Source organism: Lytechinus variegatus, chromosome 9 (genome assembly GCF_018143015.1).
Source record: "Lytechinus variegatus isolate NC3 chromosome 9, Lvar_3.0, whole genome shotgun sequence".
Classification (NCBI taxonomy): Eukaryota; Metazoa; Echinodermata; class Echinoidea; order Temnopleuroida; family Toxopneustidae; genus Lytechinus; species Lytechinus variegatus.
Window position 1 is genome coordinate 23,470,890 of NC_054748.1, and position 27,454 is coordinate 23,498,343.

The window sequence follows — 27,454 nt, forward strand, 5'->3', positions numbered from 1 at the left end:
TTGATCGGCTAGGAAGCACAGTTTGTATGGTAACTGACAGACCCCCCCCAAAAATATATATATCCGAAAGTCCCTTCATGAAACACCCCAGGGCTCCGTAACACAAAGATTAGCGATCAACGCTAAGGACTGGCCAATCAAGATCAAAATTACGCGCGCTTTTGGTTCAAAATACTGACCAGGCACCAATCAGAAGTCTTCTCTAATACTTGCTATTCATCGCTGAGCTAGCTTTATGTTACGGGGCCCAGGTTGCCAATCGTGTGTAAAGTCGTGCATAACTCCGAACAGATTCATGGCTTTAGGAAATACCCCCGCTGATCTGTTGCTATCATAAAAAACAACTATTATCTGATTTGAAAATTAAAATATGTCACATTTCTTGTAGAATGATATAAAATGTATGACATTATCACTACGTTGATCGAAATATAATTTCGATGAACACTGAGAAAAATACATACCTGGCACATCTGAGAATGAAACACGATATAACAGAGGGAGGGAATGGAAGGAAAAGAGAGAAAAAAGTGTTAAACATGAAATGATGTATATGAAACGACGATAGGCTCTGAATTTGTTTGAAATTTGGTATACTAAAACAAAATAGGTGTAATATTCTGCATCATTAATTTAAGAATATACCACTGCTATCGCTGTTGGACTATCGAATTAGCGTCATGAGGCAACAATTTTGAGATGTCAGACACAGCGTATGTCTAAAAAGCCACGACCAAGTAAAACAGTTTTACCTTTTTTATACAAGAACACAATTATTTGATAGATGGATGATATTCAGAAAATAGTATCATACCCCCTTTATTCGTAAAGGTGATTTTTATTTATTTATTTATTTATTTTTTTTTTGGGGGGGGCAGAGGGTAAATGGCCCAAGCGCCCCCATCTGTACGCCAGTGGACCACCGGATAACAAAATAATAACAACAAAAAAAGCATGCACAAAAAATAAAAACGCCCCTAACAACAATACAAAACGAAACAGAATAGACAAAAGAATCAACCCCTACCTATTCCCAAACACAGAAACAACAAATAAACACCCCAACAAACAAAAACCACAAGATATATAAATGTTTTATATTTGGTTTATAGAACAAATTATAATTTTCAACGTTTTGCGTAGAAGAAAAAAAGTGGACCACAAAACATCTCAAAATATTTCAGATTTATGATGAAAAAAAATCGTTTAATCATCATCATTTAGACCAGAGGCTTCGAGCTGGCATTATTGATCTACATGATTAAAAAAGTGTATACAAAATGCGGAGATTCTACATGTAGGTCTAAATCTAAATCAGGCGCATGCATGTTTAGGCAGCTTGTTATTTATTTAAAACGTGCTTAAGCTTCAGAACAGAATATCAATAATTTTCTGCTCGCGCTTTTCGTTCGAATTATTAATGTAGGAAGATAAGCAATTACCAATCATATTCATGATTTACAAAACATGAGTAGAGTGTCCCGTTTTTAGGTCTAAAAGCTCAATCTTCCGCTCGCGCTTCGCATACAAAAATTGTTGCCCCTCCATTAAAAAGAAAGAACCTCCAGTGCCCCAGGAAAAAAATCCAAGCTACGTCACCGATTTAGACCAAATTTCCGATGTACCGATTAAAATATAGAGTACTTACACAAAAATAAAAATATTTAACTTCATACTCTTGACAAACTTTTTTCTATTGTTAAAAAATGTCTCCCAGAATTTGCTACAGCGTGTCTTATCAGAGGAACGAGGACAGCCCCATTTTAATTAAACCTTAACCCGTTAATCTGTATTTTCTTGTCGCAGGTGCGAGACTGAAACAAAACAAAACCCACTTTTAATCTACTTCACATTTCAAATAATGAAATATAATTGTTATCTGTCATTGTGGAGCTTGTGAGAGGATCTCTTATTCAAATATCTTAATTTGCAGGCTGATTTTATTCTTGAACCGTTTGGATTTAGTATGGTTCATTTAGTATGGAGGAGAAAGAACTTAAACCATAACCTTTGCGGTAATCTAATCAAGCCAGGGTCCGGTAACACAAAGGTTAGCGATTAATCCTACTCTTGATTTTTACGATTGATCGTACATTATAGTCAATGCAATCAATCGTAGAAAAAGTGTTCTACGATGATTGCTAAGCTTTGTGTAACCGGCCCCTGTGTCCTTACTTTTCAGTGCTCCACCTTCTAGGAGGTTCATATCCAACCTCAGGCTACAATGAATATAAGACCTACTTGAATCCAAAACATAATCACTATATGTGGAGTATGAGATTTAAAAGTAAGACTGCATTTAAATTCCTTTAGATTAAAATGTCATCGTCCTTGTCATAAAAGGAGAACGAGATTAATTTGAAATTGGAAAAATTTACATGAAAAAAAAATTGTGTGGGATAGACAAACAAGGAGAAATATTAATCCAGTTTCGTAGAGCACTATGAAAATAATGATCAATGCTAATGGAAAAATTAAAGAAAATTCTTAGCCTAATGTTTTCTAGTGCGTCGCACATACTATTCTAGGTCTACTGTATAGATGAATTTGTTTTTAATAGGGAAAGTTTATCCACTTTTACATTTTAAATATGTTTCTGGCATCAATTTAAATATCAATTTAAGTAAATATTGGTTTTGGTATTGTTTTGAAATCATCTACGCAAAGGCAATTTTGTTTCTTAGGCAATAAGTTATCCATACCATATTATTGTTTAAGTTCTCAATAATAATAAAAAAATAGTCAGAAGTTTAAGTTTGAGGGGGGGGGGGTAGCATAAAGGTTTTTGTTGATTCCATGTGTTAATACATAGAGGTAATTGTAATTATCTCATCGACGATATATTGGCTGTCAATATCGTTTCTTCTTTTTTTCCGTTTTCTTCCATCATTTTTTGAGCTCACTTGAAACACAAAACATTTCAGGCCCGTCTGGGGTTATGTCTATTTATGTGTGTCATTAAGTTAAGTTGTTTTATTTTGTATATGATTATATTGTTGTATGTGCTATTTAAAGAAGCGAATAAAGAATTATTATTATTATTATTAAAAAAATTTGAGACTTTCACCCTGGTACCAATATTCAGCCCTTTGAGATAACAGGGAATTTCCCACTTCCCACTTCCCTGAATAAAGTCTACATCAGCCGATTTAGCGATTAAGATGATCTCCTAAGGATATATATAAGCTCCTGATATCTGGGACAAAATTAATATGGTATTTTCTCATATTTTATCTAGCCCCCGTCACGTTTTCCACCACCAAGCAAATTATCCAATCCAAAAAGACGATAAATCCACTTTAGTTGCTTCGGCTATCCGGTCCGGGCTGGTAACCGTGTCCCTCGAACCGTATCAACAGTGCGAAATAGGCCCAAGCTTTTGGGGTTAATATTTTTTCTTACCGTGTTCGGTATACAGAGTGGTGTTTTAATATTTAGCCCTAATTTGTATTGAATTCTATTTTTATGGGAATTATCCTTGGGTAACGCGGCAGAACCAATACAAAGCAGAAGGGGGGGGGGGGAGGGTTACCCCTATTACAAAGATTAAAATAAAACATCTCTTTTGCAATTCTATTTCAAATATTCCACGTTAAGTGTGCACCTGATTCTACAATTTTCTTTCAAAATTGAAATGCATAAAAAAACGCCTTCATGGTAGGATCACTCGCTTCGCTGACACAATGTTTTGTTTTCATGGAGCATTGTGGCCCAATGGATAGTCTTCTGACTTTGAAACAGAGGGTCGTGGGTTCGAATCCCAGCCATGACGTAATTTCCTTCAGCAAGAAATTTATCCACACTGTGCTGCACTCAACCCAGGTGAGGTGAATGGGCACCCGGTAGGAAGAAATTCCTTGAATGCTTTGAGCGCCTAGGCAGCCCAGCTAAAGCCGGGATAATAATAATAGCAGGGCCTGCTGGGAGAACAGTTTTCAGAACTGAAGTGGCTTCCCTGGGTAAATTTACCTACATTATTATTATTATTAATGTTTTCGAAAATTTCATTTTTAGTATTTCTCCTCCTTTTTTTCTTCCGTACGCCCATGGAAGGTAATTGTATACAATTCCTGTCAAATGTTATGTACAAATACATAAATGAAAGACAAGAATCACTGATATTGATAACTCAATTTCCATCGGAACCAGATATTTGGTCTTTTGGAAGTTTTCCTTCCATTGATGATTTCTCACTCATCCCCTCTTGATTGAAACCCAACATGGAAGATTGGATTCGCCTTGGTGCCCTCGTATCATTTCTAAGCCCCGATCCACAATAAATCCACCTTATAAACATTCATGTCCTCGTCTTACTCTGATTCTGTCACGCATCGAAGGGTGCAGTCACATCGGGAAACCGACTCCAAACCGACCGATGGTATGTCATTGGTTATAACGTAATAGATTTGATCGGAATGGAGCCGGTTTCGTTGGTGTTACTGTAACATAGGGGCAATGTCAAGTGGTACATGAATGAAGCGAAACGTGTGAGTTTAATATTACTTCAGAAAATGCAATAGTTGAGCCAATCAATATTATATCAAATGCAAGTAGGTTGGAGTCATCGTAAAAATAAGTTAAATTAAGAATTATTCTCATCTTGTATTTTCGCATTTAAGGTTAAGAATTTTAATAGTCTTGTCATTAAATAAAACGGGTTGAAGCTATCAGTGACAAAAGTGAAAGTAAAATATATCCTTATCTTGATATTACAAATTCGGCAATTCAGAATTAATTGTCTAGCTAATAATCAAAACGGTTTGAAGTTATTGATGAAACTGACAAACTGAGAAAGGTAAAAGACCTGGGGCCTGTTGCAGAAAAAGTTGCGTTTAAACGCAAGTCAAAAATGCGCGATGTTGACTGGTTGATAATCAAGTTGCGCATTTCTGCAACGGGCCCCAGTTCATGAAAATTTTAGTTTTATTTGACTTTACATTCTACTTGAGATGGCGAAAGTTTGTCTTCACAATCTACTGAGCATAGTAATCATGGATGAATAAAATATATCATACGTGATTACTATTTACATGATTTACATGTATACCGAAAGCTTAAACCAATGCTTAGTGGCTGGTACCCACTAGCGTAACTACGGGGGGGGGGGGGCAGACTGCCCCTCCTGACGAGTCACAACCCACGCAAGGGACCTATCCCTACCCCCCTGACGAGAAGTTGAAGACCTTTTTTATGCTTGTCAATTTTTTTCTGCTGTGGAATGTCCTTTATAACCTGTTGAGGACCTTTTTTTTGTTAAATCTTTTTGCGGACGATTTTTCGCCCCCCCCCCTGTGGAAAATCCTAGGTACGCTTCTGGTGGTACCCAAAGTATGTTTTGTCATTAATCTCATTTCTAGCTCGACATCAAACTGTGCATTATCAAGACAGTAGAGGAGGAGCCAGGAAACAAGTATCTCTCTTTTCGCAAAAATGTGTGATAAATCATCCATGTCCTTTCCTTGGAACCCCCCTCCTCCTGAGGTGAGAAGACGCCCTGCTATGCCTTTCAATTTCTTTTAAGAGAAGAGAAGAGACAGACTGATGACCTATGTTATGAGCCCCCTTCCCATTCTCAAACCCTGGACCCAACCAAGATAGACGCCATGTTGATCAATGACAAAATGTACGTCAATTCCTCACGTCTGGCAATACTAATCGCATTACGAAGAATTGGGTTAAGCTTAAAATCATCCGGCCTAGTCCCATACCGCCTTTTAAATCCGCGATTAAATCAATATGGAAATAATATCATAATCAGCAATAAACTGTTCCCGACATGGTAAACATTTGACAGGAGGATTTAAAGTGGAACTCGGTTCATCGATGTAAAGCACAGAGATAATTGCCTCCATACCATTGACGATTTATTTTCATTTTCCTCTAGCAATCTGTGCATTTTATCTCAAAATAGTTTTCTTCATTTTCGCCGAGAAATAATCAAGTATCACATTCTTAAATCCTTTAATTGATCTGTTTACGCTCCTATGCAATTAAAAACAGTTTAAATTAATATAAAAAAAGAGAGATTCCCATTATGGACCGCGATTTTACTGAGCAGTTCTAATTATTTTACCTGATAAACTACCAGATCTTCATAAGTGATAACACCATAGGGCTACTGACAAATGATCTTAATCATTAAATAATATGTTTGTACGTTTCAGTGGCGTGTTCTTTCGGCGACCGCTTTGAGATGCATTGATCTCTCTCTTAAAAAAAGAACGGTAATTGCCAATACTATTAACAGTATCCTTCGAATGACGTACAAATTATAAACAAGTGATTAAGCCATAAGTGTTAATGCCGAGAGTTAAAAAACAATAGCCAAAATGTTTTAAACTGAAATCATCATAGTTAAAAGAAATTTGACTTGCAAATCATTTGGCCTCAAGTGAATACACATTATAATCCTAATAAAATAATAAAACAAACCAACCCCCCCTAAAACTACCTTGAAACCTCTACATATTATCAAATAGAGGTTCAAATTTGAACCCTAGAGGTTGGTAAAGAAAAATCAGACAAACAAAACACTAAAAATTTGATCAAAATCGCACAAGGAATTAACAAAGTTATGGCATTTTAAAGATTTGCATTATTCCGGTGAAACAGCTCTCGGCATGTATTCATGAATATTCAATGAGCAAATTGATGATGTCATGTCCCCACTTGTTCTTTGTATTTTATGATATGAAATTGGGTTTATTCACATTTGTTGTACCAAGAACTGAACAAATGCATTGGCAACTGATTAAGTGCATTAGATATTCATTGCTGCAAATTATATTTCGTTATAAAGGAGACACATTATTTACACATATATGAAAAATGAAATAATTATGATTTTATGTAATATCATAAGAAAAAAGGAAAGTGGGGGATGTGACATCAGCATAACTAATGAATATTTATGATGATGTGGATAACTATTTTCACAATTGCTCAACTTTAAAATTCAATAACTTCGTTATTTGTTTCTGATTTTAATGAAATTTTCAGCAATTTGCTTTGTGAATTTTACTTTATTTATTAGGAATGCATTTAGCTACAGTAAGTCGAACCATGTAATAAAAGTGCAAATTTTAACCTTTCCTAACGTCAAGTATTATTAACCTTTAAAGTTAAAAAGTTGCACCTTTTAGGGTGCAAAGGAGCATTCCTTGGTTCCGAGAATAAGAAAATGTATATTTTGCACCAATTTTCACTTTATTAACAGGGTGCAAGATTACCCACCAAATTCCTACCACAGTAGGGTGCAATATTTTTTTAGTGTGTTTGCGTAACAAACAAGATCAGGATAATGAGTAAGAAAACAATTTACTTATTGGGGCGGCGTTTTTAACTGCGATTGTTACAGTAATTCTAAAGTATGTAAAACCATCACTTCCATAATTTGTCATCGCGGAGGCAAACTTGGAGCAAACCTCAAGTGCGCTTAAACAAAATGGCAAGTATTCTGAAGTCGGGCTTAACTTAAACTCAGGTTTAAAGTTGTGGTTTAAGTATGGAGAGCCAATTGTTACATAAATCACTAACAGTAGAGATATCATACTTCAGCTTATTTTGCTCTCAAATCATTCATAATTGTCTTCACCATCGATGAATCAGGAAAGAGCACAGTAAACATAAGAAACAAACAACTAAATAAATTTGTTGATACTTTTGGCTTCCCATACTTAAACCACAACTTTAAACCTGCTATCATAATATGTTCCAATGTGATCTTAATGGACATGAAACCACAAATGTGCACAAACACTTCTTTAAGAATCATTGTGGTAACGAAGGAAAAAAAATGAAGAGGAAAGTTTCATGAAGTATATCTTTCAGTGAATTTGCTGACACTATTGCTCTCATCCAAAAACTGTTAGCTGGATTTCAGTAGCTTGCAATAGCTGACAGCGAAGAAATCAATGAAGTCGCTTAAGGAAAGGCTAGCCAGTAATTATGATGATAATAAAATTGAAACTTACCCTCTACACGCGTTGATATTTCATGATTAAAGAGAAAGAGAAAAAAATGAAAGAAATTAGATAATCATATATACCTCATATATTTGATTTTGAAATGGGCGAAATGAATGTAGACATGATTATACTTGCATGTCTAATAAGGTGGACTGTCAATGATATAGTCCATAAAATATGTATAGATCAATAATTGTTGAAATACAGCAGACATGGTAGACCCGGATCCAGTCTTATGATAATTTACGATTGGTCAAATCAACCACAAATATGGAAAGCCAGCAAGGTCAACATCTAAAAACAAGTTTGTTCAAAATATTTTCTAGATTTAATGTATATTCATACATTTACAGTTTTCTTGAAAATTCAGTGTGTTTTTTGTTTTTAAAGGACGCTGTAAAAATGTACTAAAGAAAAAATTATGACAATGATGGATTTCCATATTAATCGTATCTCATAGCAAGACGGGGCCCTGTTCTAAGATATGAAAAACCAATTAAATATAGTTATATACTTCAGTTTAAGGCATCGATCGTATCAAGGCACTTCACAAAAAGGAATAAAGAGTGCATTAATGTACATTTCAAAACGTGCTCTTTATTTCTTTTATAGATTTTATAAATATTTTTCTGTAAATATATACAGTGTGTACTCACCCGCCTTCCCTGTGATATTAACGTTGTACCAGTATATGAAAAAAAATAAAAAGATAAGAGAAAGAAAGAAGAATAAATTTTATAAGACTGGCCATCTCTACACAAAAGTAATTTCACATTAGTTATGTCCGGTTTGTATTTTAAGTCTTACTTAAATGCTCAATGCCTCTACCAAATATTGAATAATGCAACGGATTGGTATTTAAAAATACTTTTCTTAGAATTTAATACCCAATAGTGATATAAAAAAAGGAACATTAATGCTTAACGTGGTTACATAAAGTCAAATGACATTTTACCTTCCAGTTATCTGTATTCAATTTCTACCAAACTGTGGTTATTTTTAGCAATGGTCACTGCTGAAAAGAACACTGTATCACTGAGTGCCCGCCACAGTACGGCCACAGTGTAACAACAGTGCGGGACACAACTGAAATCATCTCCCAACTGTTAAATTCGGTAATTTTAAAGGACAAGTCCACCCCAACAAAAAGCTGCTTTGAATAGAAAGAGAAAAATCAGACAAGCATAACGCTGAAAATTTTATCAAAATCAGATGTTAAATAAGAAAGTTATGACATTTTTAAGCTTTGCTCAATTTCACAAAAGATTCATTTGCATCCTGGTCGGATGCAAATGAGGGGACCGATGACATCATTCACTCGCTATTTCGTTTGTATTTTATTATATGAAATATGACATATTTTGATTTTCTCCTCATTGCCATGGAAAAAATCATTCCTCCCTGAACATGGGGGATTCCATTGTTTTAACATTTTGTGGTTCGAATAAGAGGGTTCTATTTGTCAAATTCGTAAAAATTTAAATACTGTATAATACAAACAATAACAAACAAAAGAAATAGTGAGTGTTATTCTTGTTTGATTTTTCTTTATCTATTCAAATAAACTTTTTTTTTTTCTGGGATGGACTTGACCTTTAACAGTGTGAGTGGCATTGTCACATAGGCCACTATTATAACTCATAGTGAAAGCTCACACGACAGTGGTGTCCTCGCTATAAAATTAATTTCACACTTTGAGTATTTTAACATAACCCACTATATAAACGCAATGTGAACACACTGTGAAAACTGTGTAAATTCATCTCCACGTTATTAAATTTGAGCATTTTTAAAGTGTGATGCAGATCATCATATTGTTCACTATATATGAACACACTGTAAAAACACTGGGAAAACTCATATAGGGGTGTCCACAGTGTGATATCCCCAGAGTGTCAATCACATCTTCATATAGTCCATTATAACATCACACATTGTCAACACTTGTACACAACAAAAACTGTGGTGTTAACCGGTGTACAAAAATTACCACACAAGTTATTTTACACCAGTGTAAAATTTGTGGTGTCAGTTTTACACCTATAGGTGTTATTACAACATCTTTGGTTGTTACATTTACACTTTTTGGTGTTATGATCAATCTTTAGGGTGTAATTTTAATATCTCAGGGTGTGGTCCTCAATTAACACCAATTGGTGTCAGTTTTAACACCCCATTTTTACAATGTACCATAGAGGTGTATACTGTGTAAAGTTATTTCCACACTGTTGAATTTGTGCATTCTTAAAGCGTGAATCATATCGTCCACAATGGAACCACATCATACTCACACCGGAATGGTGTCCACAGTGTGAATTTAATTTTACATTGTTGAATCTGAGCATGTTAACAAATCGAATCACATCCTCACATTTTACACCTGGGTGTAGAGTGGCAAATTGTGGATTGACGTCATGCCAAAGGACGCTATATAGGCCATGGTGGGATTCGAACACGCGACCCTCTGATTACAAGGCGAGAGTCAGAACCGCTACACCACGGCGCTTCCACGGCGCTTATATGAGTCATACTAACCACATACTAATTTAAATCTAGTAAAAACACATTGTGAACACTATACATCTACATGCTGTTAAATCTGGTCATCTTAGCAATTTCGAACACATCTTTATCCATATTATGAGCACACTGTGGCGGCAGTGTTTTAATATGCTCTTCTCAGGCGTACGGATGATGAGTCATATCTATATAAGAATCTAAATCAAGTAAAACAAATATTTTCAGAAATATTGTCAGTGACGTTGATTTGATTGCTAAAGGCTGACCACGCTTGCCACGTGATCAGCTTAATCCTCAGTAATATTGCATATTCAAGGTTTCAATTTGTTCAATTTCTTTCCAAGTACGTCAATAAACTTTCCTCGGATGTCGCGTACAGACAATGGTCAACAGCATTCGTCAGATGCAAATCCAAATATAAATACGTTTAGAGATATTAAACTAACAGCAAATTCCTGCATGGAATGGCCGGAATATGCACCAATGACGTCTCTTTCTACCAGCCTAAACTGTTTCACCTGGGCCTAGAACAAACGTAGTTGCATACGCATGGGACTGTGGTAACTGTTTATTTTGAACAGTGTGTTTAATCAGACCAAGCCAATGACGATTTTCCAGACCTTTTCCTTGTAATGAGACAAATTTGAGTCTGAGGGTAGCTTTTTAAGGGTGAAATCGTTCTTTTTTAATTACAACTTTAGTATAATGTATCTACCATGCAGGCCAGTAGGCCAATACATTATCAAATTTGTGAACAAGGGGGTGGCGCAAGGTTGCGCGCGTGTGCGTGTGTGTGTGTGTGGTGTGTGTGTGTGGGGGGGGGGGGGGGTCTGTGGGGTGGGGAGTAAAATCCGAACATGATTTTAAGATGTTGAAAATTATCCAAAACAGAAGGGGAAGAGCAAGGTCGGGGGAAATAGGAAGAAAAAGGGGAGAAATAAGGGTATAGAAAAGAGAGGACTTATTTTAGAAGTATAGGCCTACTTATCACCCTATTTTGCAATGAAAGGGTGATGTAAATTTGGAAAGAAAGTTAGCATAAACATGATAAACTCTTTTCCCACTCTAACTACACTGAGGCCGCTAGTGGAGGGTGATTATTCATTTTTTTATTTATTCATCTATTAGAATACTAGTATATTTAGTCAGGTACAAAAGATTAGCAAAATGATGTTTTTCATCAATGACCTGATGAAAAGAGAACAAGATTACTACATAAATCATCAATATCATACATGTAAATCAAATCAAATTCTGGGTAATTATCTAGGCAAGCTTAGGAACATGAATTAACAAATATTTTTTTACATAATTGGTAACATTGAAATGACTGAAACGTTAAAGTTATGAGAACGGAAAAATATAGATATAAACTACAAATCGTTTAATTTATTTACTGATAAAAACGACTCAAATAAAAGTAATGAAATAATAGGGCGCGCTATAGAAAATGGGAATCTTGGCGAAACAATAACTATAACGTAATAATGTGTGTAAAACGATACAAACAGTGTAAGATAATACAGATAAGTAAGATGGATAATATAATTATGTCCGAATTCGACAAATATAACTCCATTCAAGCTATAAATTGTAGTATTGAATAAAAGCAACATTATCTAATATAACTGGGTAAATGTTCAAACTCATTTATTGTAGACCGGAAAGATATTTATACATGCCACATAACATATCAATAATTCCATGGTAAATCATTATGCATTTACATGACATGAACTGCTTCCTCGCTCTCATATTATCGGTTAACATCAAATTTGGCACAGATAGAAATTTGATCTTTATTTATTGTTGATGCTAACAAATTTTATAAATTGTAGTTTGATTTGCTATACTAGGGAATGAAAGAGAGAGAGAGTACGGCGGGGGGGGGGGGGAGTGGGGCGGTGATCACGCACACATTTGGTAAAAATTGGTTTCAAGATTGCATTACGCCAGAAAGTGACAACGTATCCATTTTCGTGAATTTCTGATACTGTCCTGATACTTGTTAGATTCCGAATCGAGGAACGGATCTGAAAGCCTCAAAAAATAGCTCGAATTACAAATTATGGGCACTTCTATCAGAAGCTGTTTATACCATGAAGAAAAGACACATGAAGTGGCGCTGCGAGTAAAAAAAATACGTATGGCAGGGGACAATAAGAAATGAGGAGAGGAAAGCAAAAATGGAAAAAAAGAATACAGAACGAAACAGAATGGTGAATCAAAGAAAATAGGATAAAAGTAAAAGAAGGGATACAGAAAGAAAAGGTAAGAATGAAGGAAACAGAAGGATATAAATAAAAATGAAAGGCGAGTGCAAAATGGGAAGAAAGATAGTTACACATAAACAAAAGACAGGAATAAAGAACAGGCAATCATCAAGAAAAAAATCAGATTGGAAGAAAAAAGAAAATATAGCGAAAAAAAGTGAGGAAAAAAGAAAAGAAAAGGGAAACAAATCTGACAAGAGAATAAAGAAAATGAGTGCAGAATGTCGTATATCGAAAAGAATACAGGGAGAATATGACGAGAGATAGAGATATCGTTCCTACATTAAAGGACAATTCCACCCCAACAAAAAGTTGATCGTAATAAAAAGAGAAAAATCAAACAAGCATAAGACTGACAATTTATCAAAATCGGATGTGAAATAAGAAATGACATTTTTAAGTTTCGCTTAATTTCACAAAATATTTATATTCACATCCTGGTCGACATGCAAATAAGGGGGCCGATGACCCAACTCACGTACTATTTATTACGTATTTCATTCCATGAAATATTCCAACTTTCTCCCCGTTGTCTTGTGAAACAAAGTTGTATTCCCCCTGAACTTATTGTTTTAACATTTTTTATGGTTCAGTCAAGTTTGGCCTTACTGTCAAATTTGTAAAAACTGAATATTGTATAAATCAACCAATAAAAAATCAAAAAAGATAGTGAGTAAGGATATCATCGACTCTACATGTCATTGAATTGTGCATATAACTGTTTTGTGAAAATAAGTGATACTCTAAATTGTCGTAACTTTCTTATTTTACATCTGATTTTGAAGAGACTTTCAGCGTTATGCTTGTTTGATTTCACCTAGTGATTAAAATCAACATATTTCTGCCTTCTAGGGTGGATTTGACCTTTAAAAAACAACCTTTTGATTAAAGAGGAAAACACTATAAGGGATCAATGTTATTATTTCTTGAGAGAGATCAGGCAGAAACGCCATATGTATACAGACAGCATTATTCAGGAAATTTCCGGGGGGGGTGTCAAAATGAGTTTAAAATGGGTTCAATATTACTTGAATGAAACAAAAACCTTGTTTGGGAATTGTTAATATAAGTATCAGAATGGTATTCTATGATACCGAAAACGTAGAAATTTCTGCCTTTTGTTTGCAGTCGGGCGCCGGTGAGAACAGATACCACGGCCGAGCGCATTATCAAAGGATTCACCACTTTACATGTGCGCATCAATTAGTAACAGATATCATCACAGAACAGATACCAGCACTTCAACTGGTAAAGCTATCAATACTTTTCTTTCGGCGATGCTTTCTTTTAAACCTATATCTTAAAAATGACGAGACGTTTTAAGAATACAAACAATCTTGCTTGCTAATTTGTACTTGCACAGTCGATTGTTATTTTTCATGTTATGGTACATGTATCTGTTACAATGTAAATTTGTTTTCATTTTCGAACGGTATGAGACTTCACTTTTATTTTATTTCAAAATATGTTAAAATTTATTGTAATCAACATGTTCATTTTTATGTTCCTCCATGTCTTGAGATATTATTCTGAAACACGAAACTTCAAACCTAATGGAGGATAGGAACCTTATATATTTTCATTTCCGAAAAATATCCACCAAATATCCATGATCTAGTACTTTTTATCAACTTGTATTTTTTATTTTCTGTCACCAGGGGGCCGTTTCATAAAGCTGTTCGTAAGTTAAGAGCGACTTTAAGAACGACTGGTGATCCTTATTAGACGCTAGACCATCGCCAATGAATATACCATTTACTACACAAAGGGATCACCAGTCGTTCTTAAAGTCGCTCTTAATTTACGAACAGCTTTATGAAACACCCACCAGGTTTAACAAGACTGAATAGAGAGAGAAAATGAATGATTTTCATATAAAAGAAATCAGGGGCCCGTTGCATAAAACTTATTACCTGAGAAAACTCTGGTAAAATCTGAAAACTAAGGTTAGTCTGGTTTCTGCCATTGACTTTAACACAGGGCAAAAACTCTGGTAAAAACAACCCGAGTTTTCTCAGGTAAAAAGTTTTATGCAACGGAAACCAGAAGGACTGATGACATTTCACACTCTCTCCCGAACATCAAGAGAATTGAGTGTTTACGACATTAGAAGGGATTTTTCGCACCGCGACGCAAAACGCTTTCAAGAACATACAAAATGTATTGTAAAACATCCTTCATTATAAAGAACAACCATGAGGTCTTTGTCGAGAAATTATAGTTATTCAAAACAGCAGTTTCGTCCTGGACTCTCGACAAACGACATACTTGGAATTTTTCGTCAGCTCCGAAACTTAGGACGAAGCCGCTGTTAAGGTTCGCCAATTTTCGGCAAAGACTTACCAGCTGTCATTTGATGGGCAATTTCAATACATTTACTATGTTCTTGAATTTGTTTTGAGCTGCATTGCGATAACTCACTATTTTCTGTTTGAATGTCCATGGAAAATGATAAGAAATAGGGACATTTCGATTTGTAAGTGAACTAGTGGACTGCCATGGCATACGTCATAATGGTGTGCCCTGGTTTTACAGCATACCATGTTGGTGGAAAGAAGCAACGAGAGACTAGGAATGTCAAAACTCGATGTACTTTGCCTGACATATCAATTAATTGTGATAACGACGTAGATGATCCCCTAAATAACATTTAAAAAATTATCTCACGCCAGGATAGTGGACAGTGTGTGCCACATGCTCTATGTAAAAAGGCAGTGACTCATTCCTCTGACTGATGTCTTGAACAAGCAGACTATTATGACGTAATTACGTATGAGTCCACTGGAGAACAAGTCAAAAAGTACATAGTAACACGAACTTTGAAACTACCAACCGTCTGAACAAATAACCTGAAATATAAAGTTTAAGGACAGAGATGACATGACACTTTTGGCTTTGAATGTCTGACGTAATAAGAACTTTGAATAGGACATTCATGACTTTCAAAATGTCTAAATCATGAACATAGTTTGGCATAAAGGTCCTATGAACTCCATGATAAATACGCATCCCCTCCTCGCATTTGAAGTGAAACCAAAGGCCCTATCTCACCAACGGAGACGTCGCCGCGACAGTCTCCAACTTATCAGTCGCTGCAGTCGCGGAGACGTCTCGGAGACAAAAATGACTTGCGCTCTCACCAAGGAGACGTCTCGATGGAACGTTTGAAAGATCATACACCTGACTTGGAGCAGGAGGAGGGATATCAGCACGCGTTCAGTCACGTGGTTTCTCAGAGATGTCGCGGAGACGTCTCTGCAACTAGCAAAATTTGTAGTCGCGAACTAGTTTCAAGCCCAGTGAGATAAGCGAGCACTCTGAAATGTGTTAGAATTCACCACATAAGTCCCATTGACTGGAAAAATGGATTACATTACGTTGCGTGCTTGAATAATATTGAAAGAATCTTACAGAACCAAACAAATTTTTGGCATCATTCGACCCAAGAAATATCCATTTAAATTTTATCCAGCAAAGAATAAACGTGTTTCCGATGTGTAGTTACATGAAATGTTTGTGTAAAATTCTATACTTGACTTGCCTCTAGCCATGATAGTAAATATGCAACGGCAAGGACTTTTAGTTACTTTCCCTTTTTCATTCTTGAAATAGAAGAAAAGAATTACCAAGATTCAACATTAGGTGTGATAAAACGCTAAATGCTTCGAATAAATTAATCCAGTAAACAATGATACTCACCAAATTTTTCTTTGCCCGAATATTTGCAGAATCCTGTGTAAGAAAAAAAAAAACAGAAAGGAAACGTAATGCTTTTAATTACGAAATGCATATTTTCAATATGTTGTAAAGCTAAGTAGTATTTTGTGAATATAATGAGAGAGAAATAGAAAGAGATGTGGATGAAGTTATAGAGATGGAGAGATAAAACCATAAATAGATATATTAGGGAAGGAGAGAGTGATATAGAGATATATATAAAAAGAGAGTGAGAGGGGGAGATATTTTCAGAGAAAGAGGGAGAGAGAGAGAAGGGGAGAGAAAGGGGGTAATGGGGGGGGGGGGTGGAGGGAGGAAGAGATGTGACGTCGTCGTTTGTAACATCTCGTGTTCAGCCCTAGGCAGAACTTTATTGGCGTCATTCCGTTCGAAATCCGAAGGACATCACAGAACTGAAAATGATCTATAGAATTGCAGACTGCATTTGCATTCCATGATCATACAGCTATCATGTGCACACATATTTGTTTTCAATGTAAAACTACTATACATGAAAAACAGACAATGCCCTGTGGTTTATTTTTCAATTAGGCTATGCCAAAAACCTTTAAGAAAAAAAAATAAACGTGAAGTTTAATAAATAATGCAGGAATGCCACCAATGTAAAAAAAATATCGACAACCCCTAATTATGTGTTTGTACGCCACTGACTTCGTGAACGAGCAAGTGTTGTATTAGAGAACGGGAAACTGCAATGTTCCCCCTGCCAAAAATCTGGTAGCGGTTTTCAAGGAAACGGTATATGCACTTTTAATAACCTCGTCAGAACTAGTTTGATGCGACGGCCTTCTTAGGTAAATATTTTTCAATTTACAATAAGTCTATTCATAGAGAAAAAACGTGCAACGCGGCGCCATTGTCCGAACTTATAATGGAGTTTACTTAGGGTTATATTCGTCGCGTTGGTGGAAATCAGAAAATTAGATGCTACGCGACATGGTTATTTCTAACGCACACATTGTCAATCAAATATAAGGAAAAACATATGAGAACGATGACTTTAATAAGGTTAGTGGATTATATTGTACAGTAATTTCAAAAGATGACGGTAAGATGGAGGAAGGGGTTGGCGGAAATGTGGCGTGGTTGACAGAATGAGAATCAAGTTTCTTGTTCATTATTGTTGATACATTTTAAAAATAGATATTATTTTTATTGTCATCATCATCACAACTGAAATTAATAATAAACATGGTCTTCAATCAACATCATCATCCTCATCGTCACCATCATCGTCATCATCATCATCATCATCATTATCGTCATCATCATCATCATCATCATTATCATTATCATCATCACAATGTAATAGTAATTATTATTATAACGATTAGTTATTAAAATTTTTCATTTAATAATCTTTCATTCTTCAAACTGGCGACATTAGAATGCATTCTTAATGATTTAATTTTCGCTTAAATTTATGCATCAGATAGAAACAAAATAAGAGAACATATTAAAGAAGTTAGACATTTCCATTTTTGGGGGAACAACCTGAATTTTTACGTTTCTATTGCTGTGCGATTTAAAGATTGTGCATTGTGATTAGTAGAGTTATTAGCATTTAAACGAAAGATACTGATCTGCTGATGTGATAAAAAAGTATATGAGCAGAATGTCCGCTAACCCTCCTTTCAAATACATTTTAAAAGGGGCCTGCATTATAAATTATTATGCAGCGCCCCCAACTGGCAATTTTCCCAGAATGATTCAAAGTACAAACAGAAGTGTTTCTGGTGCGGATGCAGAGCATCAGTCAGCATCGCGCGTGATTTTTCCTTTTATAGGCTTAATCACCATGCCAGTCTCAGGATCATGTTTTGGGCCAGCATGTGTTCTTAACCCATTCATCTTAAAGGACAAGACCACCCCCAACAAAAACTTGATTTGAATAAAAAGAGGAAAATTCAACAACCATAACACTAAAAATTTCATCAAATTCGGATGTAAAATAAGAAAGTTATGACATTTTAAAATTTTCCTTCATTTCACAAAACAGTTATATGCACATCTCGGTCGGTATGCAAATGAGGGAACTGATAACATCACTCATTCACTATTTCTTTTGTATTTTATTATATGAAATATTTTGATTTTCTCGTCATTGTCATGTGAAATGAAGTTTCATTTCTCCCTGAACACGTGGAATTCCATTATTTAACATTTTGTGCTTCAGGTAAGTAGGTCCTAATCATCAAATTTGTAAAAATTGAAATATTGTATAATTCAAACAATAAAAAAACAAAAGAAATAGTGAGTGGGTGACATCATCGACTCTCTAATTTGTATTTAACTGGCTCGTTCATATAACTAGTTTGTTAAAAATAAGCGAAACTTTGACATTTCATAACTTTCTTATTTTACATCCGATTTTGATGAAATTTTCAGCATTGTTCATGTCTGATTTTTCTCTACTGATTCAAATCAACATTTTTCTGAGCTGGACTTGACCTTTAAATATGCTACTTTTAGCAGAATCGAAGTGTCTACGCAATCAAGCATATGTTAGTTTTTTTCTGGATGGGAGGAAAAGTTTGATTACTGGCGCCATCTAGCAGTCAGGGACAAACATCGATGACAATTTTGGATAGAGGAAGCCAATTGAGCATCGAGCACTACAAGATAAGTGAGAAAAATAGGAAGTATGCGATGGCCGAGTGTTGTTGAAGCATATCATCTTTCATGCAAAAGATACCAGCACAAAGGATTCTCATTGCGAAGTACCTCGACGAGGCCTGGAAGCCGTAAGTTTCCTACACTACTAGGATACACTGTGTACAAACAATGCAGTAGAAAAATGGAAAATACTAAAACAATTCATCAATTTCCTTTCAAGCCCCATCAGGGGTCCGTTGCAGATAGAGTTGCGTTTAAACGCATGTCATAAAATCAATCGCAAGTCCCGAATGCGCGCTGTTGATTGGTTGAAAATCAAGTTACCCAAGATTTTTAGAGTTGCGATTGATTTCAACTCTTTCTGCGACGGGCCCCAGAAGTGGTTGATCCTAAATAGTCACATGTTTTTTTGTGTGACAGGGATATGGTACCGTCACGTCAACAAGACCGAGTGTAGCCCGATCAAAGTTATTACGCTATTACCAATGACATACGATCGGTCGGTTTGGAGTGGTTTCGTTGGTGTGAGTGTAGCGTACGATTTCTATGATATCTATAATGACAGGTAGACGCTCTTGGTCATAATATACAACGGTACAACAGGAATATTGATTTTGCGGGATGAAACGTCAGGGATTGTTTTCAGGACTTTTTAGCGGTTGTTATTGAAAATGGAATTAGCCTCCGGATGAAATCTGTCAGTTGGTTTTGGAACGGGATGCGACTTCTGCCTGCATTCCAGGCCATTTTTCGAGGGAGCAATCTGCAGCAACCGTACCCTATCAATAGCTGATCACAGATATGTCCAGAATTTCATTCAATATTTTTTTGCAAATGAATCGCTCCAATTAAGAGTACGAAATGCTTAATTTTTAAAATTTGTTTTATTGATCCTTTACACCAGTAGCGCACCCAACCATTCTTTTTTTTGGGGGGGAGGGGGAAGGGGTGGAGGTGGGTTTAGTCATGGCGTGTAGACAATATTCCTAAAAAGTTGTGAGCGGGCAAACACTTGACATCTTTAATACACAAATATAATATTTGAAAGATTTTACTTATCAGAAAATTGTATCATCCCTTTTATTTTCATTTTTTTCTCCGTTGTTACTTGGCACTGAAAAACCCTCACGGCGCGTGAGGGTACGACAGTACTTTACGCCAACTTAGATGATTATAGATCTATGCGTGTCTGTTATTTCACAGAAATAAAATCATGATGATCATGGAACCGACAGTTTAGTCATATTATAGCTACGGCTGTTCAAACCGCAGAAAATTATATCATCTAATAATCAAATTTATATAGATGGGAGAATCATGTAAAAACATAAGGAAGATAAATTGAATTAACAATTTTCAAAAGTGCGAACGTTTTCATCAATCTTTTCTTGTTGACTTTTTTTATCCAATTAAACAATTGAGCATGGAGTTACTACTCCTCGTTTAATATGTGGTGCTGTTGGAATTTATCACGCTCTAGATTACCGCTCCAAACAAGGATTGATCAAAATAACCGATTCGTTGGTGAAAATATCTCCGAACAAAATAAATAGGGGAACATCAAACAAATAAAATTTGGTTGATATTTCCAACACTATATTTGGTCGGACTCATAACCATTAAACAGCAAATTGATTATCTCAACTGATTTTGTATAAGAGCGGAGTTGTAATGAATGAAGACTTGAAATATGGACCAAATCTTTTAAGTGTGACATTATCCAACATTCGAATCACCTCTAATCCGGAACGACTTTTAGGGCTATAGGAAAGTAGGAGAAAATAGCATTCGTCGTCTTTCATTAGTCATTACTTGTTATATATATTAATCATAGATACGAATTGGCCATCTCATTTTTGCATCAATTTGGGAAAATTAACTTAAGCTCAATAACATCGTACCACGTACACAGAAGACCATAGTGTGTAACGTACATGTAATTTCCTGCAAGACGCCAACAGAATTTGGATTCATTGACCTTTTACTTTTCATTCGGAACTTAAATTTGTCAATCAATATCTCAATTGAATTTTATAAAAGTGCAGTATATTATTAGGCCTATATTGAAAGTATGATCAGAACTTCCTCCTTAAGCTTCATTATTGTTACAGGTAGATGACCCTTTAACATTTCTTCAATTTACTCATTACATGGAAACGCATGAAGGATATTTGCCCTGGAGAGAAAAAAAATGATACATATATATCTTAAAAATGATTATTTGAATGTTATTTTCTTATGTTGTTTCATTGAGTGAAACCACACTTTGTATTTCCATGGAAGTTGTGTCCCCCCTCACTCCCTCGTATCTAATTTCATAAAAATTTCTTCTAATATTCTCCAAATCCTCTTCAATCTTACCCTGTTTCATTTATATTAGAGAAAGTTTTGACCAATCGTCCTTTTTATCATTTTCCATCTTTCCTCTATCTATATAATAATAACTCTATCCTATAGATATTTCTTGACCTATCACTCCTTAGCTCCATGTTGCCATCCTTACCTTTCCCTTCTAAAATGTTAACCCTTAAAGATTATTACGTTGGCCTTCATAAACCTCCCTCTTCACCTTTAATTTTCAAGCATGTCAAAGCCCACCTTTTCTCCATCTTTCAATTCATCATGTTAACGGAGAATTGCTATGGATAAACATCTTTACAGCATTTTCATGATTTCTGTCACCTCTCCTTTCTCTTCCCTTTTCCATCATGCGCATCCTTCTCACACTCCAATTCAAAATATCCGTGACGAATCTCTTAAGGCGTATTTTCTCCCTCCCTCATTTATATTCCCTCTCACGCATTTCCACGGGCTTATACTATATCGGGCAGAGAATTCCTAAACATGCTAAACTGTTTTATGTCTTGCATTACGAAAAGAGGCAGAATGTTATTAAACGGTCCCTAGTGCATTTCTTTCTGACTGCCAATGGCGTTGGATAGTCTTAAATGTAACCAGAAATAGTGAATGGAACTGTGTCATTCACCATTCTAAGTTGGCAGTAAAGTTTGACGTTATTCACATGCTTGGCACTCGAGAATCGAACATGATCGCCTACTCAAGACTGTTTTCCCCTCTTCAAGAGCTAAGATGCGGTGATATTATTGTGAAGGAGATAGAGAAAGGGTAACCCCTCTTGAAAACCTAACAGTCATGACAATAGAGCACCCTCGTGTAACAATAGCTCGTATTACCTATCACATATAAGTTACCTTTCATACGTCAGGAGGTGTGTGCGTGTGCGCGGACGTGGGTGCATATTGGTTGTGGTTTGGGCTATGCAATACATTTTTTTCTAAGAAATTATGAGTAAGGGTGTGTGTGTGTGTGTGTGTGCGTTTGGAATATGCCATACAGTAATTTATCATAACGAATTATGAATGTGTGTGGGTGTGTGTAGGCTACGGATATGCCATATCATATCATCATAACGAATTATGAGGTATTGAGTATGTGTGTGCGTTTTTGCGCGGATGTGGGTTCAGGAGTTATTTACTGAATAGGAAACAATATGTAATTTTAAACAAATATGAATCTTAACTACGAAACACCAGTTGCGGTGTACCTCAAGGATGTTTACTTGGCCCTCTTCTTTTTGTTTTGTACATAAACGACTTCTACAGATCATCGAACTCTCTATCATTTATATTATTTGCTGATGACACCAATATTTTCTTTTCACATAAAGATCCAAATATTTTAGTTGATACAGTTGATGCTGAGTAATTAAGTATATCGCAATGGATACATGCGAACAAACTTTCATTTAGCTTGGAAAATTGATTTAAAGACATCTTTTACCTTTTTTAAACTTGTTACCTTGCCCAAAACACTTCGAAAAGTGCATTGTGCCCCACCCCACTCCCCTACACACTGAGGCCATCGTGACGACATTTGCTTTACACTGAGCTGTGATTTACATGAAACAGCCTAGGCTTCACTTTCATTTTGTTAATCATTGTAAAGCTTGGGAAAAGTGTGGAGAAACAAGTATTTATGAAAAATGAAATGTAAATGATTAAAACCTAGTGAAAGAAATGCTAAAGATGTCTGATATAAACTTTTGTTCAGATTCAGTGATGTCCTCAGATCCAGCTTTTACAAAAAGGGTAAAAGTTGTGCTTACTAAGTGTTGAAATTTCAATTTGGGTGGCAAAATTGTAACAAAATGCTTGAATGTATCCGTTTTATTTCAATTGACCAAAAGTGCAAGAGAAATGTATGAGAAATGTTTCGCAGGGTAAGTTTAATTTCGCCATTTCCCCTTGACACAACGTGAAAACCAGCATTTCTGCGCAAACAGATTTGTGCGAACTTTACAAAAATGGACAGCGCTCACTGAAGTGTAACATTCCTTTTAAAGCTCTTAGTTTCATTGGATAGATGAGACCCAAACCCAAGATCATATGTGAAAAAAATTACCCTCATGTACATTTTTGAATTCCCAGGGCTTTTTCAAAGTGTAAACTTTTTTTGTTACGCACTGTAGATGTATTGTTATTTGTTTTATGGAAATAAATTCAATTCAATTCAATTCTACTTGCGTATTTACTGTGTAGGTGTAGGCCTATTACTGTGCTTTATATATGTTCTCCTCGTACAGATATTTCATGACCAGGTTTGAATAAATGCATGTATCATAGAATGAATCTAGAATATATAAGGCGGTCTTGCAGCTGTAAGACAAATGACTTACTTCGGAAATACCCGTTAGTGTTGCACAATTAGTTATTGACGACTGCGCAAGTTCTTTGGAACGAGGTTCAAGCATTCATATAGCATTTCTCGATTTTGCTAAAGCATTCGATAGCGTCTCGCATGAATTATTGAAAGTCAAATTACAAGAATATGGAATTGTTTCACCCAATCTTGCTTAGATAATGATTTTTTTTGCAAAAAAGACAGCAACGTGTTATCATGAATGGTGAATTTTCTTCTTGGCCATACGTTAAATCCGGTGTTGCCCAAGGGACAATTATTGGTCCTACTTTATTTCTATGTTTTATAAATGACATACACAATAATATATCATCTTCAATCAGACTACATGCTGACGATCGTATTTTATATCGCCCAATCTCTTGCGAGGATGACTGTCGAATATTTCAAAATTACCTCGAAACTTTAAATCGATGGTAAAAAAAACGGGTTCTAAACTTTAATGTCTCCAAATGTAAAATCATGACCATGTCAAGAAAAAAGTATGATCACGTTTTTAAATATACAATTAATGGACAAGAAGTGAAATATACTACGTGTAAAAAATACCTAGGCGTTTTGATTAATGACAAATTAAATTGGGTTGATCATTGTTCTGAACTTAAGGGAAAGTGCAATAGATTGACTGGAATATTACGCAGAAATTTTGTTGGATCTCCTAAAGCAGTCCTAAAATCATTGTATGAATCTTTGATAAGATCAAGCTTAGAATACTGTTGTGTAGCTTGGGACCCATATATTCACAGAGAAACATACTTGAAAAGATACGGAAACGTTTTGTAAGAATGATGTGTAAAGAATGGGAAACAAGTTATATTTTATTAAATGAACTTGGTATGACTAAATTGGAAATTAGACGTAGATGCCACAGACTATAGTTTTCTTTTATAAGTTAGTAAATGGTATGTTAGACACAGGAAGCAATAGGTATACTTGTGCAGCTAGAATTGGAAGAACAGATCATAATTTGAAGATTTATGTTCCTTTTGCAAGAACCGATTACTACAAGAATTCTTTCTATCCCAAAACTATGGACGAATGGAACAAACTCCCTAGTGCCAGAGTTAATATAAAAAGTCTCGAATCTTTTAAAAATGCCCTAATGAAACACCTCATCAACCAAACTTAATTGGGATGACGAACCAAGTGTTTTCTCTCTTCCTCTTTCTCTCTCTCTTTTCTGTTAAGGGTTAAGACATGAACAGTGATTGGTGGGGAACCTTTTTTCATTAATTGATTAATTAATTAATTAATTCATTCATTTATTCAATGCTTTTAATGTTTTATTATATTATGTATTTTACTTATGTAAATATCTATGCTATACTCATTTCAGTTGAATGGCTTTCCGGGTAGCAACCCTGTACGGGTTATCCTACCTTTGTTGTCTCCCCGAGACATGTTTTTATATATGTATATATACACTTGTCTAAATAAATTCAATTCAATTAAAAAAACAATCCTTATCGATTTAAGATTTACTAAAATCCCAAATTGAGAATTTCATGAAATTATCGTTATTCCCACTAAGCTGACAGAATATTGGAAATAAATCTACACGTTAGAGTACACGATATTTATAAAATAAAGAAACCTGGTATAACAAAGAAAGTGAGATTAATTGAACATTGATGAAAACTTTTGATATTTCATTGGATTTAATATGATACTTACTTTATTACCATATTGATGTAAACACTTGATATTTTATTAAATTTTGACGTGATCCATCTGTAATACATGGTAATTTGATTAATAGATCCTTCAGGTGATCCATAAGCGCTTGTTGAGCAAAATCAATTTAGAACACTCTATTAGGTATCATCAATTTGATGATGCTTGATCCTAGCTAAGAAAATCCAAAGTTTGAAGGATAATTCAAAACGCAAAACGCGTATGTTTTCCCCCGCCTGCTTCCACCCCCGTAACGACGACGTGTAATGTGGGTATGTGTGTATTAGGTGAGTGTGTAAAGACCAACTTCAAGAGACATTTCTTGCAATTTACCCATCAACCGCGGACGTCGTACAACCGGGGAAGTCCCGATCCGACAATCATGCCAATTAATTGCTCATCTTAATTCAAACTGTTTAAAAATATTTTTCAGATAATAAAATTATCAAAAAAAAGTTCCCGTTCGGCCAACTGAACTTCATTTGTGTGTGTATAGGAAAAGACGTGTCCCCAGTTTGTGATAACACACCGAAAATGAGCACGGTTAGTCAACTTTTTTGTGTATGACACCGAAAACACACGTCCCCACATTGGCGATTAATTATTAAATAACTCCCAATTATAAAATATGACCGCCCACAATAGAGAAAGAAAGATGGAAAGAAAGAAAGAAAGAAAGAAAAAAGGCAATAAATCACCGAAAAGGAAAGTTGATTTTTTTCATTGAGCATGAAAAGCACATCATATAAGGGTTAAAACGATGTAACTTGTCAAAATTGATCAATAACAACGATAACAGGTACTTGATTGAATGCAAACGAAATTCCTTAAGAGTTTTTACAATCAAGGAGCAAAAAGCTTGAACATTGGAGTGCACTCAAGCATGAGATGATCACATTGTGCAATCTTAATGAAAATCCCAAGCAGTCTAAAAAAATGGTGTCTCTTGTATTTTTTTTATTCATCTTTACAACTTCAAGTTCTGACAAATTGACAAAGATTTAAAAAAAACATGATTACAAATGTTTAATAATAGTTAAAAGCTAGAAAATCCTTCAATCTCATTGGCTAATGGTGACTTTGTTACAATTATTAAAACATAAAGGTTTTATTTAAATCCTATAGAAAACTGTAAAATAAATGAATTTTGGAAAAAGAATATATATACAGGTAGATAAAAGTGCAGCGATATGTTGGGGTTATGGGTGACACGTTTTCCCTTTACGCTTAATTAACTTCATCAACATATACTTATCGAAGGGTGAAATATAAATTGGCGAAGTACTTACAAATAAATTTAGCCCGGAGTTTCCATTATTACGTTGAAGCCATGGGTATACAGGTTGTCCCCCTGTGTAAAAGAAAAAAAAAAGAAAGTTGGTTCATTCTGAAAATTATAAAGATGACCATGATAATGATGACAAAGATGACGCTAGAAGTAATATAAAATTACAACTATGTTATTAACAAGAATACATTTATTATAAAACTTGCGGCATTAATCACAAATACATTAGACGAGTGACCTACCATTTTAAATCTTAGAATCTCCTCTTTTATGAAATTACTTAGATTATTCCTGATTCACGCATGAGTGAGCAAAAGCAATTTGAAGAAAGGATGCCAAAAACTGTTTGGCGGGGGTATCTAAATTTCAAAAAGAAAATCACATGACTAAAAAGTTCAATATCTGCTTTTTTATTTGATACCGTAATCACAGAAAATGGTCAAAAAGTTAAAAAGTTCTTTTCTCTCGAACCAATGCTTGCATTTCCATAATTTCATTTAATAAACGTGTTTTCACCGGTTTCACACAGAAGCTATCGCACGGTTAGCAAGAGACTTAATGCATGGCTGATCGTCAACAAAACGGAGTGTCGAGTGAGTCACTTATCTGGGTTCCAAATGCTCGATGCGCCCGATCAGGGTAGCCGTGCTTAAGCCGAG

At 35.2% G+C, this 27,454-nt stretch overlaps 1 long non-coding RNA gene across 1 annotated transcript; it reads right to left on the reverse strand.

Moving 5' to 3' along the window:
- Window positions 1-8,568: 8,568 nt before the first annotated feature.
- Window positions 8,569-26,861, reverse strand: LOC121421699. Its single transcript, XR_005971024.1, has 3 exons — window positions 26,797-26,861; window positions 16,460-16,492; window positions 8,569-8,632 (listed from the first exon to the last, which is right to left on the reverse strand). It is a non-coding gene; the product is annotated as an uncharacterized LOC121421699 (long non-coding RNA).
- Window positions 26,862-27,454: the final 593 nt, after the last annotated feature.